Source organism: Nymphaea colorata, chromosome 13 (genome assembly GCF_008831285.2).
Source record: "Nymphaea colorata isolate Beijing-Zhang1983 chromosome 13, ASM883128v2, whole genome shotgun sequence".
NCBI lineage: Eukaryota > Viridiplantae > Streptophyta > Magnoliopsida > Nymphaeales > Nymphaeaceae > Nymphaea > Nymphaea colorata.
Genome location: NC_045150.1, coordinates 174,376 through 188,222, shown reverse-complemented (window position 1 = coordinate 188,222; position 13,847 = coordinate 174,376). Strand labels below are relative to the sequence as shown.

Genomic DNA, 13,847 nt, shown 5'->3' with positions numbered 1-13,847 from the left:
GGAGACATCTGGTCCATTAGTTGTTAACGATAAGGCTCAAAACCTATGTCACCTAGGTGCGGGGTGCGGGTGAGGGTGTCGGTATGGCACATCTCAAAAAATTTAGGTGCGGTGGTGCGGCGAGGTTATTTGTTATTATTATTATTAATTTATTATTATAATATTATATATATATATATATATATATATATATATATATATATATATATATATATATATATATATATATATGACAAAAAAATGTAAACATTATATATAATATATATTATATCAGATCCAAACAAATATCCAAACTTAGATATCTAGTTTCAATAAGTAATATCTGATCTGATCAGGAGTTTATATTTGACTCAATATCAGAACTTATCCAGAGTTGGTCCAAAGTTCATGTATCGGGTAAGTAATGCCCGATAGCATATAAAAGTTCACAAAAAGGCCATCATGACCCGACGCGGGTTCCCCTTCTTCTCTCCTCTTTGTCTCCATTTTCATTGCCCTCTCATTCCTCTTCCTCTTTGTCTCCATTTTCGTTGCCCTCTCATTCTGCAGGTGAGCATCCGATGCAGAGAAGAAGATATGGTGGAGGAACGAGCAGTGGCGGCGGTAGCGGTGCAGTGTGGTGGCGATTAGGGTAACTAGGTTTTTCTCTCTCCCATCTGTTTCCCCCTTCCTTCTCACCCTGTCTCGCCCGAGCCCTCTCCGTCTACACTCTCTTCCTCCCACGCTTCTCACTCGCCCTTTCTTTGTCTCGCCTTCAGTCCCCCTCACCCTTGCTCCCCCTGTTCCCCCAAAGCGTGTCGTCCCTCTCCCTCTATCCTGAGCTCTCGTGTCGTCCTTCTTCCTCTATCCCAAGCTCTCTTTCTGTTTCCCCTTTCTATCTACACTCTTTTACTCCCGCAAGCTCTCACGCCCTCTCTCCTGCACTCTCTCTCCTCTCCCTTCTGCCCTCTCTCCCGCACTCTCTCTCTCCTTACTGCCCTCTCTCCTTATCGGTGCGATTTGGGTGCAACCTCTTTGAGCAGGTGCGGTTTGGGTGCGAATCTCAGTTGCACCCACAACCGCACCCGCATCGCGTCGACACGGGTGCGGGTCTATTTCTGTCGCACCCTGGTGACTTAGCTCAAAACAGACATGAAGAAAACAAGGAAGAGATTGAAGCTGCCAAAATCATCATCATGCAGACTGGCAGAGATAATGTTCTAGCCAAAACCGTTACTCAAATGTGCAAGAATTCCTTTCCCAAAATCTCTCAAGATGATGTAATTCCCAATGATGAAATCAAGGAGATTGATATGATAAACATGACATGTAAATCTCCTTGTAACAAATCTATATTATTTAAAGGATGGAGAAGGTGTCTCTCATACTTTTGAGAGCTACCACGGATGTAGGTACATAGTACTAAACCATGTTAAACTGTGTGTGTCTCTCTCTCGTTTGAGTTTCTCTCATTTCTTTTTATGGTATCAGAGCTTTTCATGAAGCAATCGTGAAACAGAAAGATAACAGAGGGAGTTCCATCTACTTACAACAACAACTTCTGCTGGCATTATCAAAATTGACTCTTGGAGCTATCGAGCATGACTTCATACAACTCTTGAGTGTTTGCAGATATCTCCAGAGTATTTGCAGAAATTTTGAAGCAGCAAGGAAGAGCGCTCGAATTTTTTGAGTGACATTGGGTAAAAACAGGAAAAACAGGGCAACATGCTTGTCACCCTTTCATTCCATCGTCTGGTGTTATCTTCACAAGCAATCTCTCTATCTAAGATTTTACAGGGAGGACCGCCTATCTGTTGTGGATCCAACAACCCTTAGTTCGACCAGATTGTTGACCGGAGCAGGCCAAAATCATATCGACCACCTCTCTTGTCGCAAAGCAGAGTTGCAAAACAGAGTACAGAGTATTCTGATTTTTCTCTGTTCTATCGACCAGTGTTATCTCCACGAGCCATCTTTCTTTGTGAAATTTCATAGGAATGATCGCCTCTCTGTTGTGGATTCAACGCCTCTAAACTCTACCTGATTGGTGACTAGTGCGGGCTGAAATCATCTGAGTTTCGACCACCTCTCCTACTACAACTTCTTTCTTCTGCAGAAACTGAGTATTGACGGGTGATTCTTGCTGCAATGTCTTTCTCTGCACGGACTATTGGCATGTGATTTTATTCAATCACCAGAATATGGAAGCCTCTAGAGAAGCTAAGTACCCTTACCCCTATAATCTCAATGTCACAAATTTTGTTTCATTGAAGCTGACTCAATCGAACTTCCTCCTATGGAAGACTCAGCTCCTTGGCCTTATTGAAAGTCAGTGTGGCTTTATTAATGGGAATCATCCCAAGCCTGATCACTTTGTAACTAAGAATGATGAGTTTATTACGAATGTTGATCTTCTTGAATGGAAGAAATCAGACTGTCTACTAAGGGGATGGATCACCGGAACACTCTCTGAAGAGGTTCTTGGTTTAGTCATTGGTTTGGAGACTTCAAAAGAAGTATGAGATGCCCTTATTACTGCCTTTCCTCATGAATCAAGAGAACATGAATTCTTGTTGACCCAATGATTACAACTTCATCAAAAAAAGGATTTATCTATTTCTCAGTATCTAAAAGAGTTCAAGGCTATTTGTGATGAGTTGGCTGCCATAGGCAAGCCCTTTTCTCATCAATACAAGGTGTTCTGGTTATTAAATGGCTTAGACAATGGTTATAAAGCATTCGTCACCTCCATGCTCACACAGCCTCCCACCATGCAATACACAGAAGTTGTTGCTCTATTGCAGGCACATGAGACCATGTGAGCGCTTCATGCTGAATATACTAGAATAGATTATCATTTAGGTTTTGTCGTACACCAAAATCAGCAGCCACACGCATACAATAAAAACAATAGGCACCATTTCAATTCTGCAGGAAGAGGATTTCCTCAAGTTAGCAATAATATGAGCAGAAATTCTCAAAACAAAGGTGATCCAAAGAAGGAAAAACAGCCTGCAAATCCCTACAAAGGAATGACGTGTCAAATTTGTAATAAACCAAATCATGTGGCATTAAATTGCTGGCACAAGTTTAACCAAGCTTTCTAAGCTGAAGATGTTCCAACAGCTCTTGCTGCCCTAAATTTTTTTAATGGACAAGATCAAACCTGGTTCGCAAACACCCGTGCATCCAACCATATTACAGATAATCCAGGTAATCTTTGTTTCATACAAAAATATTATGGAAATGAAAAAGTGATGGTTGACAATGGTGAAAAACTTTCTATTACAAATACTAGAACGGCCAAGGTCTCTACTAGTCATCAAATGCTCACCTTAAATCATGTCTTGGTCATTCCAGAAATAAAAAAGAATCTTCTTTCCGTTAGTCAATTAACATCTGATATGCCATACTCTATATGTTTGATGCTAATGGCTTTGTCATAAAGGATCAAGTGAACAACAAAATGGTGGCAACGAGAACTAGAGTTGGCGATCTCTATGGACTCCAGCGTGAAGGACATCTAGCTCTCTTTTCTAGCCGATTCAAGTATGTAGATAGAATTACGTGGCACAAGAGACTTGGGCATACGCATTTTCAAGTAATAAATTTCTTAGAGAAACAAAATAAGATTAATGTTTCCTCTAAAAATGCTATCATGTATGTTTGTGAGAGTTGTCAATTAGGAAAAATGAGTAAACTTCCTTTTCTTGATGTTGAAGAACATTCTCAAGTGCCTTTTGAAAGAATTCACTGTGATTTATGGAGGCCAACACCGATTTATTCTCATCAAAAGTTTCGTTATAATGCTGTCTTTGTAGATGAATGTACTAGATTTATATGGTTTTACCCCTTGAAAAACAAATCAGACTTGTTCCAGACTTTTTGTGAACTTCATGCTATGATTAAAAATCAGTTTGATGGGAAGCTAAGTCACACGGGTGTGGGTACGATACGGGTGCGGATGCGGGGATACGGGTACAGACACGGCAATTTTCATAATTCTCGGATACGCGGATATGACAAATATAATATTATCAAAAATTATAAATTAGAAAAAAAACATTAAATTAATAGTTCACTCTTAAAGTCACAAACAAAACATTGTTTATCACAAAACATTGTTTATCAATATCATCATTATAGTCATTTATCAGCAAAACAGAAAAAAAAAACCCCAAAGAGAAAGGGAGAAGAACTCAACTTAACTTAAAATCTTTTTTTTTGTTCGGATCGGGTCTGATTCAGACCCGATCCAAAACGTATCCATGCCGTATCCGCACCCGTATCCCCATATTGACACATATACTTGGGCCAAATAGGCGTATCCGTGTGACTTAGATGGGAAGATTAAAATTTTTCAAACTGATGAATGAGGGGAATTTAATGATGAAAACTTAGCATCCTATTTAAAGGTTAATGACATTTCTCATTATAAGGTTTGCCCAAAATGCCTGAACAAAATGGGATGGCAGAGAGGCGTCATCGCTCCATTACTGAACTTGGCCTCACTCTCTTATTTCATAGCTATCTTCCTATGCGTTTTTGGCTAGAAGCATTCTCTACCGCAGCATGGTTAATAAATAGGCTTCCCTTGCCTACACTTGATATGGCATCTCCTTATGAGAAATTATTTCACAAACAGCCTAATTATTCCAGTTTTCGCAGCTTCGGATGCAAATGCTTTCTTTTTCTTGGTGAATACGCTAAGAACAAGTTTGAACCAAAAACACTTACCATGTATTTTTCTTGGCTACTCGGAGCAATATAAAGGATATCGGTGTCTATACCCACCAACTCGAAGAATTTTCATCTCACGACATGTTGTATTTGATGAGAAAAAATTTCTATACAAAGGGCCAAGCAAATTATTTCTCCCCATGGACTCAACTCAAGAGGTAACAAGTTTTAATGAGCATGCAGGTGACCAAAGCAATGATCCAAGAAGGCTCACAACTGATGACGACACTCACAATTCTATTCAGTCGAATGCTACTAATGAGGGAACTACCATGGATACTATCCCATATGCACAGAATGACATTATCACAAGCACTCAAGGCAAAGATAATGATGACTCCAACAATGATAGTACTGGAAATATGAATGCACCAATAACAAGTGACACTATTTCATATGGGCTAAATGGCATTGCTACTGGTGAACAAGGAGAAGGAAATATGTTAAACAATGATGACCCATGTGATCAAGCTGAAAATACACATGAGGTCATCACCAACAATAGAGCAACTAACTCTCATTCCATGGTGACCCATTCTAAAGATGGGATTGTGAACCTAATCCCAAATACTTCATTGCTTGTTCTATTCCTCAAGAGTCTCGCTCCATCAAAGAGGCCCTCAAAAACCTTAAGTGAACGAGAGCCATGCAAGAAGAAATACAAGCTCTTTATGATAATAATACATGGGATTTGGTTCCATATTCCAAAGACATGCATGTTATAGGTAGCAAGTGGGTCTTCTAAACAAAACTCCGAAGTGATGGAACAATAGAGCGCCTTAAGGCTTGGCTTGTTGCTAAAGGATTTTCTCAAATTCCTGGAATAGATTTTCTTGTGACTTTTTCACCGATGGTAAAACCTGCTACTATCAGAATTGTTTTATCTATTGTTCTTCATCATGCGTAGGATACTCGTCAACTTGACGTCAAAAATACCTTTTTGCATGGACTTCTACAAGAACCAGTCTATCTAGAACAACCTCCTGGATTTCAGGATTCTCTCAAACTAGATTATGTATGCAAGCTCAAGCGAGCTATTTATGGTTTGAAACAAGCACCTCGAGTTTGATATGACTGATTTGGTACATTTCTTCTCTCCTTGGGATTTTTTGCAAGTGTTGCTGATCCGTCTCTCTTTGTGTGCCGAAATACATAGGGCATTCTTATTTTACTACTATATGTCAATGATATTATCCTTACCAGAAATAACACAAAACTAATACAAGATTTTATTTCACAAGTCAGCTCAGAGTTCGCCATGAAGGACTTAGGATTTCTCCATTATTTTCTTGGAATGGAGGCTTACTTCAATGATCAATATCTGATTCTCCATCAAAGAAAATAAGCCTACGAATTGCTTGATAGGGCTCACCTATTGAATGTCAAAGATATGCCCATGCCCACGGTCACGAACTTTCATCCGTCATCAACTCAAGATGCAATGGAAATTGATGCCACCATGTATAGAAGTTTGGTAGGGGGTTTACAATATTTCACAATGACAAGGCCAGATATATCATATAATGTAAACTACATAAGCCAATTTATGCAAAATTCCACTTCATTTCATTTTTCTCTGGTTAAAAGAATATTGAGATATGTTCATGGAACTCTTGATTATGAGACTCATGAGTAATTCAGCCATTCAACTGTCAGCCTACTCTGATGCGGACTGGGCGGGATGTCCTCTCACTAGACGTTCCACAACAGGGTTTTGCACTTTTCTTAGGGTTAATCCTATTTCTTGGAGTGCAAAAAAGCAAAATTGTCGCTTGCTCGAGTATGGAAGCCTACATATTGCGAGATGGCATCTGCCACTGCCAAACTCATATGGCTCACCACGGGATATTGGAGTCTATCTTTCCCAACCTCCAACATTATATTGTGACAATATCTCCACCCTTCAGGTTTCCATCAAACCAGCATTACCTTCACGAATGAAGCATGTCGATATTGATTGCCATTTTGTCTATGAGAAAGTGGCTATTGGCTCCCTCATCACCAAATATATCCCCTCTACTAAGCAAGTTGTTGATATCTTTACAAAACCACCACCTAGACTTCAAGTTGAAGATTTACGCAACAAACTTAGCGTTTGGATTGCATCGCCTACCAGTTTGAGGGGCAACGTTAATGATAATGCTCAAAATAGACATGAAGAAAACAATGAAGATATTGAAGAAAACAAGGAAGAGATCGAAGCTGCCAAAATCATCATCGTGCAGACTGGTAGAGATAAGGTTCCAGCCACAACCATACTCAAATGTGCTAGAATTTCTTCCCCAAAATCTCTCAAGATGATGTAATCCCCAATGCTGAAATCAAGGAGATTGACATGATAAACATGACATGTAAATCTCCTTCCAACAAATCTGTATTATTTAAAGGATGGAGATAGTGTGTCTCTCATACTTTTGAGAGCTACCGTGGACATAAGAACAAAGTACCGAACCATGTTAAATTGTGTGTGTCTCTCTCTCTCTCTCTCTCGTCTGAGTTTTTCTTGTTTCTTCTTACAGTTGAAACTAAAAATTGAAATGTTGCTGATCTACAACCCATCTAAGTGGAGATCAAACAATTTCAGTGGAGATTTGCTTGATCAATAGAGGGTTCTCCTATCGATCAGAGTTCAATCGAAATTTGGTGGTGATTTGCCCAATCGAAGGAGAGTTCTCTTGTTGATTTGTCTAGTCAGTGAGTCCAATCGAGGTTTTTCTATGATTGTCAATTAAGAGATATTTTTGTCTAAGTTTGCCCGTCCACTACTGTGTGCCTAGTTGGTTTGCACTGTTTGCTTTTCGGAGTCCTCCATAAGACTCCAAAGAGACAGTGGTGAAGCCATATATAGGCAGCTATGGGCAGTTGCCCACACCAGCCTCACAACAGGACATTATTTTCATATAGGTGGCAAAAAAGTTAGCTCATTTACATGTAGTGGTTACCCTTAAGATTTGATGGGTTTTTAATTAGTGCCCTTCAGACTAAAACTCCTACCTCCATTACTGCAGGAGATCGACAGACAGAGGGTTTCCCTTGTCCTAGTTTCTTCTTTCCCCGCTGCTCATCATCCTCCTCCACTGTCCTCCTTTTCAGCAGCCATTTCTAGTGATCATCCACATCATTTATTTGTGTAAGTTTTATCTCTCTCTAGTATGCTGCATTGGATATTTGGTGTATAAATTTCATCTGCTTCTATCATTTTTTTTGTCTACAATCTCTCTTTCTCCTCTCTCGGGTTGAGCAGCATTGTTTCTCCTTTTTGGGCTAGCGTCTGGCCATTATGACTACCTCTTTCTTTTTTATCTCCTTTAGTTTGTTATTGCTTTATATTTACAGAAAACAAGCATAGTTACCATCCATTTAGCAAATATATTTGGAGAGGCACTGATGTTGGAATCCTTGTGACTAACAAATCTTTCCCATAAACTTTGATACCTTTTATCTTATTTCTTGTCAAGATTAATAATCCAAAGATGTCCTCTTTGTGTAAAGGAGCGCAACAATTAATTAGCTTCAAATTTATGCATTCAGTTGTGATCATATATGTATATTGAAGAAAAATAATTGTTTTGTTGATTCATAAGTTTCTATACAAGAACATAGCATTTTTGTGGCTAGTTATTTTATACAGGAATACCCTGTTTACTACTGACAGTGCAAACAAACATAAAGTCAAGTGTGATGAAAACGGTCCTATGGTGAACATTTAGATTATCTAAGTCATGTTTATATATTAATTTTCCATCAAGAGGTGAACTAAGTTTAAGGACACTATCGTGGCAATGAAAACTAATAAGCTCCAAAGTTAAAAGGATGCTGATTTCTTGAATTTCCTGTAATTATTTGGAATATGTGGAAACACAAAGTGTAGTTCCCATGAGGAAGACATCAGAATTAGGAAAGACATATTTGGCATAATTTGCGAAGCCTAATTAAAAGTTGGGATTGCTTTGCACATAAACAAATTTAGAAAAAACGCCTATATGGGGAAGTTATGGAACTAGGCATAATCCATGGAATTATTTTGCTGATGTAGAGTTAATTATTCAATTTGCTTGTATATTTATTTTAGGAGCAAAGCCAGAAAATTTTACCGAAGGAGCACTAGGTATGAAATTTTAAATTTTTAAAGGGCACCAAAATGTGAATTAGGAAAATTTCTCAAAATTATCAACATAAATATAAGAAGCTTTTCAGGGGTTGTGTGGGTAATTGCCCACAAGTAGCCCACACCTACCTTGCCTCTGATTTGTTCTTTTATCTTTTGATCAACAAAAATGTGGGGAGACGATCAATGAGCAGGTTTGTACTGGAATATGCTTGTACATTAAAATTGGAAATGAATAAATTGGCATTTAAGAACTTGAGAGGTGCTGATATTCTTAGTGTGATCATAGTTAGGAGGCTTGTGAATTCCTAACGAATATGCTTATTTGCATTCTTGATCAATCTCAAGGAAGAATAAATCTAATAATTGCTGGTAATATTAGATGGAGGGAAGCCATGAGGAAAATAAGGCATCACACGGGGGTTGGGGCCTAGGCTTCTCACTAATATTACTTCACTGGTATGGAAACCAATTTATTGTGGTAAGGCACAACCCTTTATTGGAAGTCCTTGGGATAACCCTCTCACTCACCCGAAAGAAGAAGAAGAACGCCATTGTGGAAGTTGCTGCCATCCGAAGCAGCAAAGCCTTAACCGACAGAGACCAAGTTCTATATGTCACTTCATGTATATAACGAGTGTACGCTGGATGTGAACCATACTAACAATATGCATATTTACTTTAATACCCACCTGTAGCACCTGTCATTATCTCATACCCATAGCATTTGAGATCATCATAGGAAGTGGTATGAGATAATGACTAGTGTATGAGATAACTAAAGAAGTATGAGATAATGACTGGTATATGAGATAACAAAAGAAGTATGAGATAACAATTGGTGTATGAGATAACAAAAGAAGTATGAAATAATGACCAATGTATGAGATAACACTAAACATAGGTATGAGATAATAACAGATGTATGAGATAACGTTAAACAGAAGTATAAGATAATGACTATGAAATAACAAAAGATGTATAAGATAATAACAGATGTATCAGATAATAGCATGAGCGGGACAAAAAAATGAATATGTATTTTTACTGCTTAGAGGGATATATCGGTTATAAATAGGCCTAGGCGTCGGGTCGGGCTGTCATCGGATACCCGGTACCCAGCCTGGTTGGGCCAAGGTTCGGGCTGGGAAAACCGGGTCCCGGGCCGGGCCCAGGCCAGATGACGCTGCCCGGATTGGCCCGGCCTGATCCGGCCCGCTCCCCCTTCGTCTCCCGCTCCAACCCCTCCTCCTTTAGCTCCTCCTCCTCCTCCTTCTCTGGCGACATGTAGGCCGGCACTCCCAAGAGCGTGCTCCCCAGGTTCTCCTCCACGAGCGGCCCCGATCGGAAGGTGGCGGTCTTAGGTGCTGCAGGTGGCATCGGCCAGCCCCTTGCACTCCTGATGAAGCTTAATCCCCTCGTCTCCAGCCTCGCTCTGTACGATATCGCCGAAACCCCTAGCGTCGCCGCCGATGTTAGCCACATCAATTCCATGGCTCAGGTCCGCCCATTTCCCAGCCTCTTCTTCTTTGTTTTTACTTCCTTGTCGAGTTTGCTTCATCGTATCTGCAGATCTGGGGAGCTGGGTTCTCGGGTTTCTTATTATTTGGGTGAATAATTTGTTTCAGGTGGCTGGGTACATGGGCAAGGATCAGCTAGGGCAAGCCTTGGAGGGTTCAGATGTGGTCATCATCCCAGCCGGTGTCCCCCGCAAACCTGGCATGACCCGCGATGATCTCTTCAACATTAATGCCGGCATCGTCAAGTCCTTCAAGAAGATGATGACAAGCGCGGCCGTCGGGCGTCGGAGTCGAAGACGCAGAAGGGACCCGGATGAAGGCTCAAATGGGCCAGGCCGAGTTGGGCTTGGGCCGGGACCCGAGCTATCGGGCCGGATGAGCTGACCATGCCAGATGCCCACCCCTAGTCATAACGATATGCATATCTGATTGATAACTTTTACCTTTATAGAATCCCAAAATCTTCTTTTGTGGTTTTCCATTTTACCCCTACAAAAAGTTATATTAATCATGGGTATTTTTTGTCACTATGAACACATGAAAAATTCATACATGGCACAACGTACATAAGCAGCTTCATAGCCGATGGAGTAGGAAGCCAGAAGTATTGACGAAAAGATAAAAAATGGAAGCTTAAGTGTTGATACAAATTACTTCTTCATCTATGTTGGTCTGCAACTATATGTATTTGCTTAAACATGTGATACGTTTCTTTTCTTTCCATCTTTCCTCTCATCTCTTTCTTTGCTTCTTTTGATCACATTTTCTTCTTCCCCTCGTTTTAGACGTTAGGTGCAAGATCCATTAGAGGATAATGTTTTTTCAACAATGGCTTCGGAGGAACGGATAAAAAACTTGTGAATTAGTATTACATGAGTCGAAAGCTCTATCTTTCCTTTTTTATTTTTCTAAACTATCAAAACAAACTAGAATTGCTGCTAACAAAGAAGAACAAAAATAGATTGCTTTCTTGTTCGATGCCATTGAACCCGAGTCAGCCGCAAACACACGAGTCAATATCCGCTCAACCAGTTTCCGGTCCTAATTGTGTACTAAATGGTTTTGGTGGAACACTACAGTAAGCTGCTATTCAAAAATCTGGTATGTCTATAAGTAAGCATGAAGATGAAAGAAACAAGACTCTTGTCGCAATTGAAGAACAATCTGCTGTTAACAAAGAAGAGCAAGAATGGAGTGCTTTCTTGTTCGACGCCTTTGAACCCGATATAGCTCTTGGCTTGCTCTAGTCGGTGACTCTATGCCCTTTCCTTGGACTTCAAATGTGAGTTTTATATATATATATATATATATATATATCTCGCAGTTACTTCTATAACCAGATGAATTTTTTTATTTTTCGTTACTAAAATCACCAAAAGGTGTTCTTAAATACCTTGAAAACCATGATCAAACAAAAACTGTAGCTAATGCACTTTTTAAAGTGAAAATGTAGCTGGCATATATATATATATATATATATATATATATATATATATATATATATATATATATATATATATATCAGATGTCTCTTCAATAAAATTGGTGCAGTACACCACACTGTTCTTTTTTACTCATAATCACTCACGCACACGCACGCCAGCCACATTGTTCTTGGAAAAAGGTTCCGTATAGTCTCTCTCTCGCTTATATTAGCTTTTAAAATTAGGGTTGGACAGATCCTAAGAAATTATGTTAAAAAATACAAATATCGAACTCTTAATTTCGTTCAATTCAAAGCAAAAACGGTTTTGTATTGAACTCGCGTAGTCGTGTGTTTGTCACTTGAAAGCGCGACCACTTGAACCCTTTTAAATCTTTTTTATCGGTTGACATTATGACGAAAGGACTCAGAAGAACGGAGCGAAAGGAAAATGGACAAAACAGATCATTGTGGAATAAAGATATGAGCACGCCCGGTGGGACTCGAACCCACAATCGCCTGATTAGAAGTCAGACGCCTTATCCATTAGGCCACGGGCGCTTAGTTGTGTGAAACTTTTAACATTGTTAACTCATTTAAATTCTATTGGGATTGATTTTCATCTACTGGACGAGTTCGGCCTTTGGTAGAATTGGATGAGATATATCTTGGTTGGAATGGGAAAGAAAAGGTAGATACAATATTTTTCGTCTAAGCTGGTAATCTGATATACCTACCTCTGCATGCAATTGGGTCTGGATTAAGTTTTAAGACCCATTTTAGATCCGATTAAGGTGCTGTTCATATTTACCCGACGGACAGTCCCATAGCAAGTTTGCAAAGTCGCTCACTTTCTAATGGGAATTATTTTCCCTGTAATTGATCAAATATTAAGCTTCCTTTAGAAAATTTCCTTTAACTTCAAATGCTTTAGGGATGAGAACCCTAATGGTTAGATCGTGTATTTCCCTTATATTTCTGTTGACGCATTACTATTTTATATTTGAGTCTTGGTAAATTGTAAATATAAAAGTTGGATTTTTCCAATGAAGTGGACATTAAATAAAATCTAAATTAGTTAAAGGACTAGAAGTTGAACACTGCATCTAAAGAATGCAGCTTTCTTGTTACCAAATGGCTAGTCTTAAGTGATAGTTTGGCTCTCAACAAAAGGGTAAGAGTAAGATGAAATATTCTTTCTACTCACCCGAAGTTCCTAGATTTCCAGCCTAAGGAATGAAAAAGCAAGAAAATTCGGTGAGGCACAAGTATTTAAATTTTTATTCAAAAAGATGTACTCATTTGTAAATATGTATATTTGTATTCTTGGTTTGAATCTGGGCACGGGTGGGCTGCGGCCCACCTTCAACTCGACAGAGCACACTCCACCTTTAACGGCCCAAGAGAGTAGCTGCTCGTTCACACTGACTTTAGCAGCTTCAAACACCAGAACATTCAGCTTGGAGCCCTAACCAATGAACGCTCATGGTGTTGGAGCTGAGCAGACAGGTCTTACTATAGATTCGTAAGGTGAAGTATGAAAGGTAAGATTGAACCTGGATCCACAATGGTTTAAAGAAAATGTCTAATGATAGAAGCCAAACAACCTTTTTCCTCAAGAAACTACAATATCCATGGATTTTATTCCTCAAAAGAAGAAGGAATTCCTTGCATACAAGGCATTTGTTGCTTTGAAAATTTCTACACATAGTTAAATCAATTTGCCTATAGAGAGGTAACAATTATGAAGAAGGTAGACGTCCTTGTCCGGGTGAATGGGGGAAAGCCACCATCCGACTGAAGGCTGAGGCCCGCACCTAGCTCCTCACCTTCTTATGATATAAGGTCTGCTTAGGATATAAGGTCTGCTTTTGGTGCCTCGATATGGATCCCCCCTACCATGCATCAATTTGTGCATGCATTGCTCTCATATCCATTAGATTCATAGAAATGTAAAATATTATATTTTGATTCTCCAAATATTGCAGTTTTTTATCTATTACATAGATTTGCATGTGTGCAAGGAATTAGTCAAATTTATTTGAGAAATTCAAGCTCAAAGTTTGATGGTGAT

The 13,847-nt window shown here is 39.3% G+C and overlaps 1 non-coding gene across 1 annotated transcript; it reads right to left on the bottom strand.

Annotated features, from left to right (window-relative positions):
* Nucleotides 1–12,261: 12,261 nt before the first annotated feature.
* TRNAR-UCU (transfer RNA arginine (anticodon UCU)) lies at nucleotides 12,262–12,334 on the bottom strand. Its single transcript has one exon. It is a non-coding gene; the product is annotated as a tRNA-Arg (tRNA).
* Nucleotides 12,335–13,847: the final 1,513 nt, after the last annotated feature.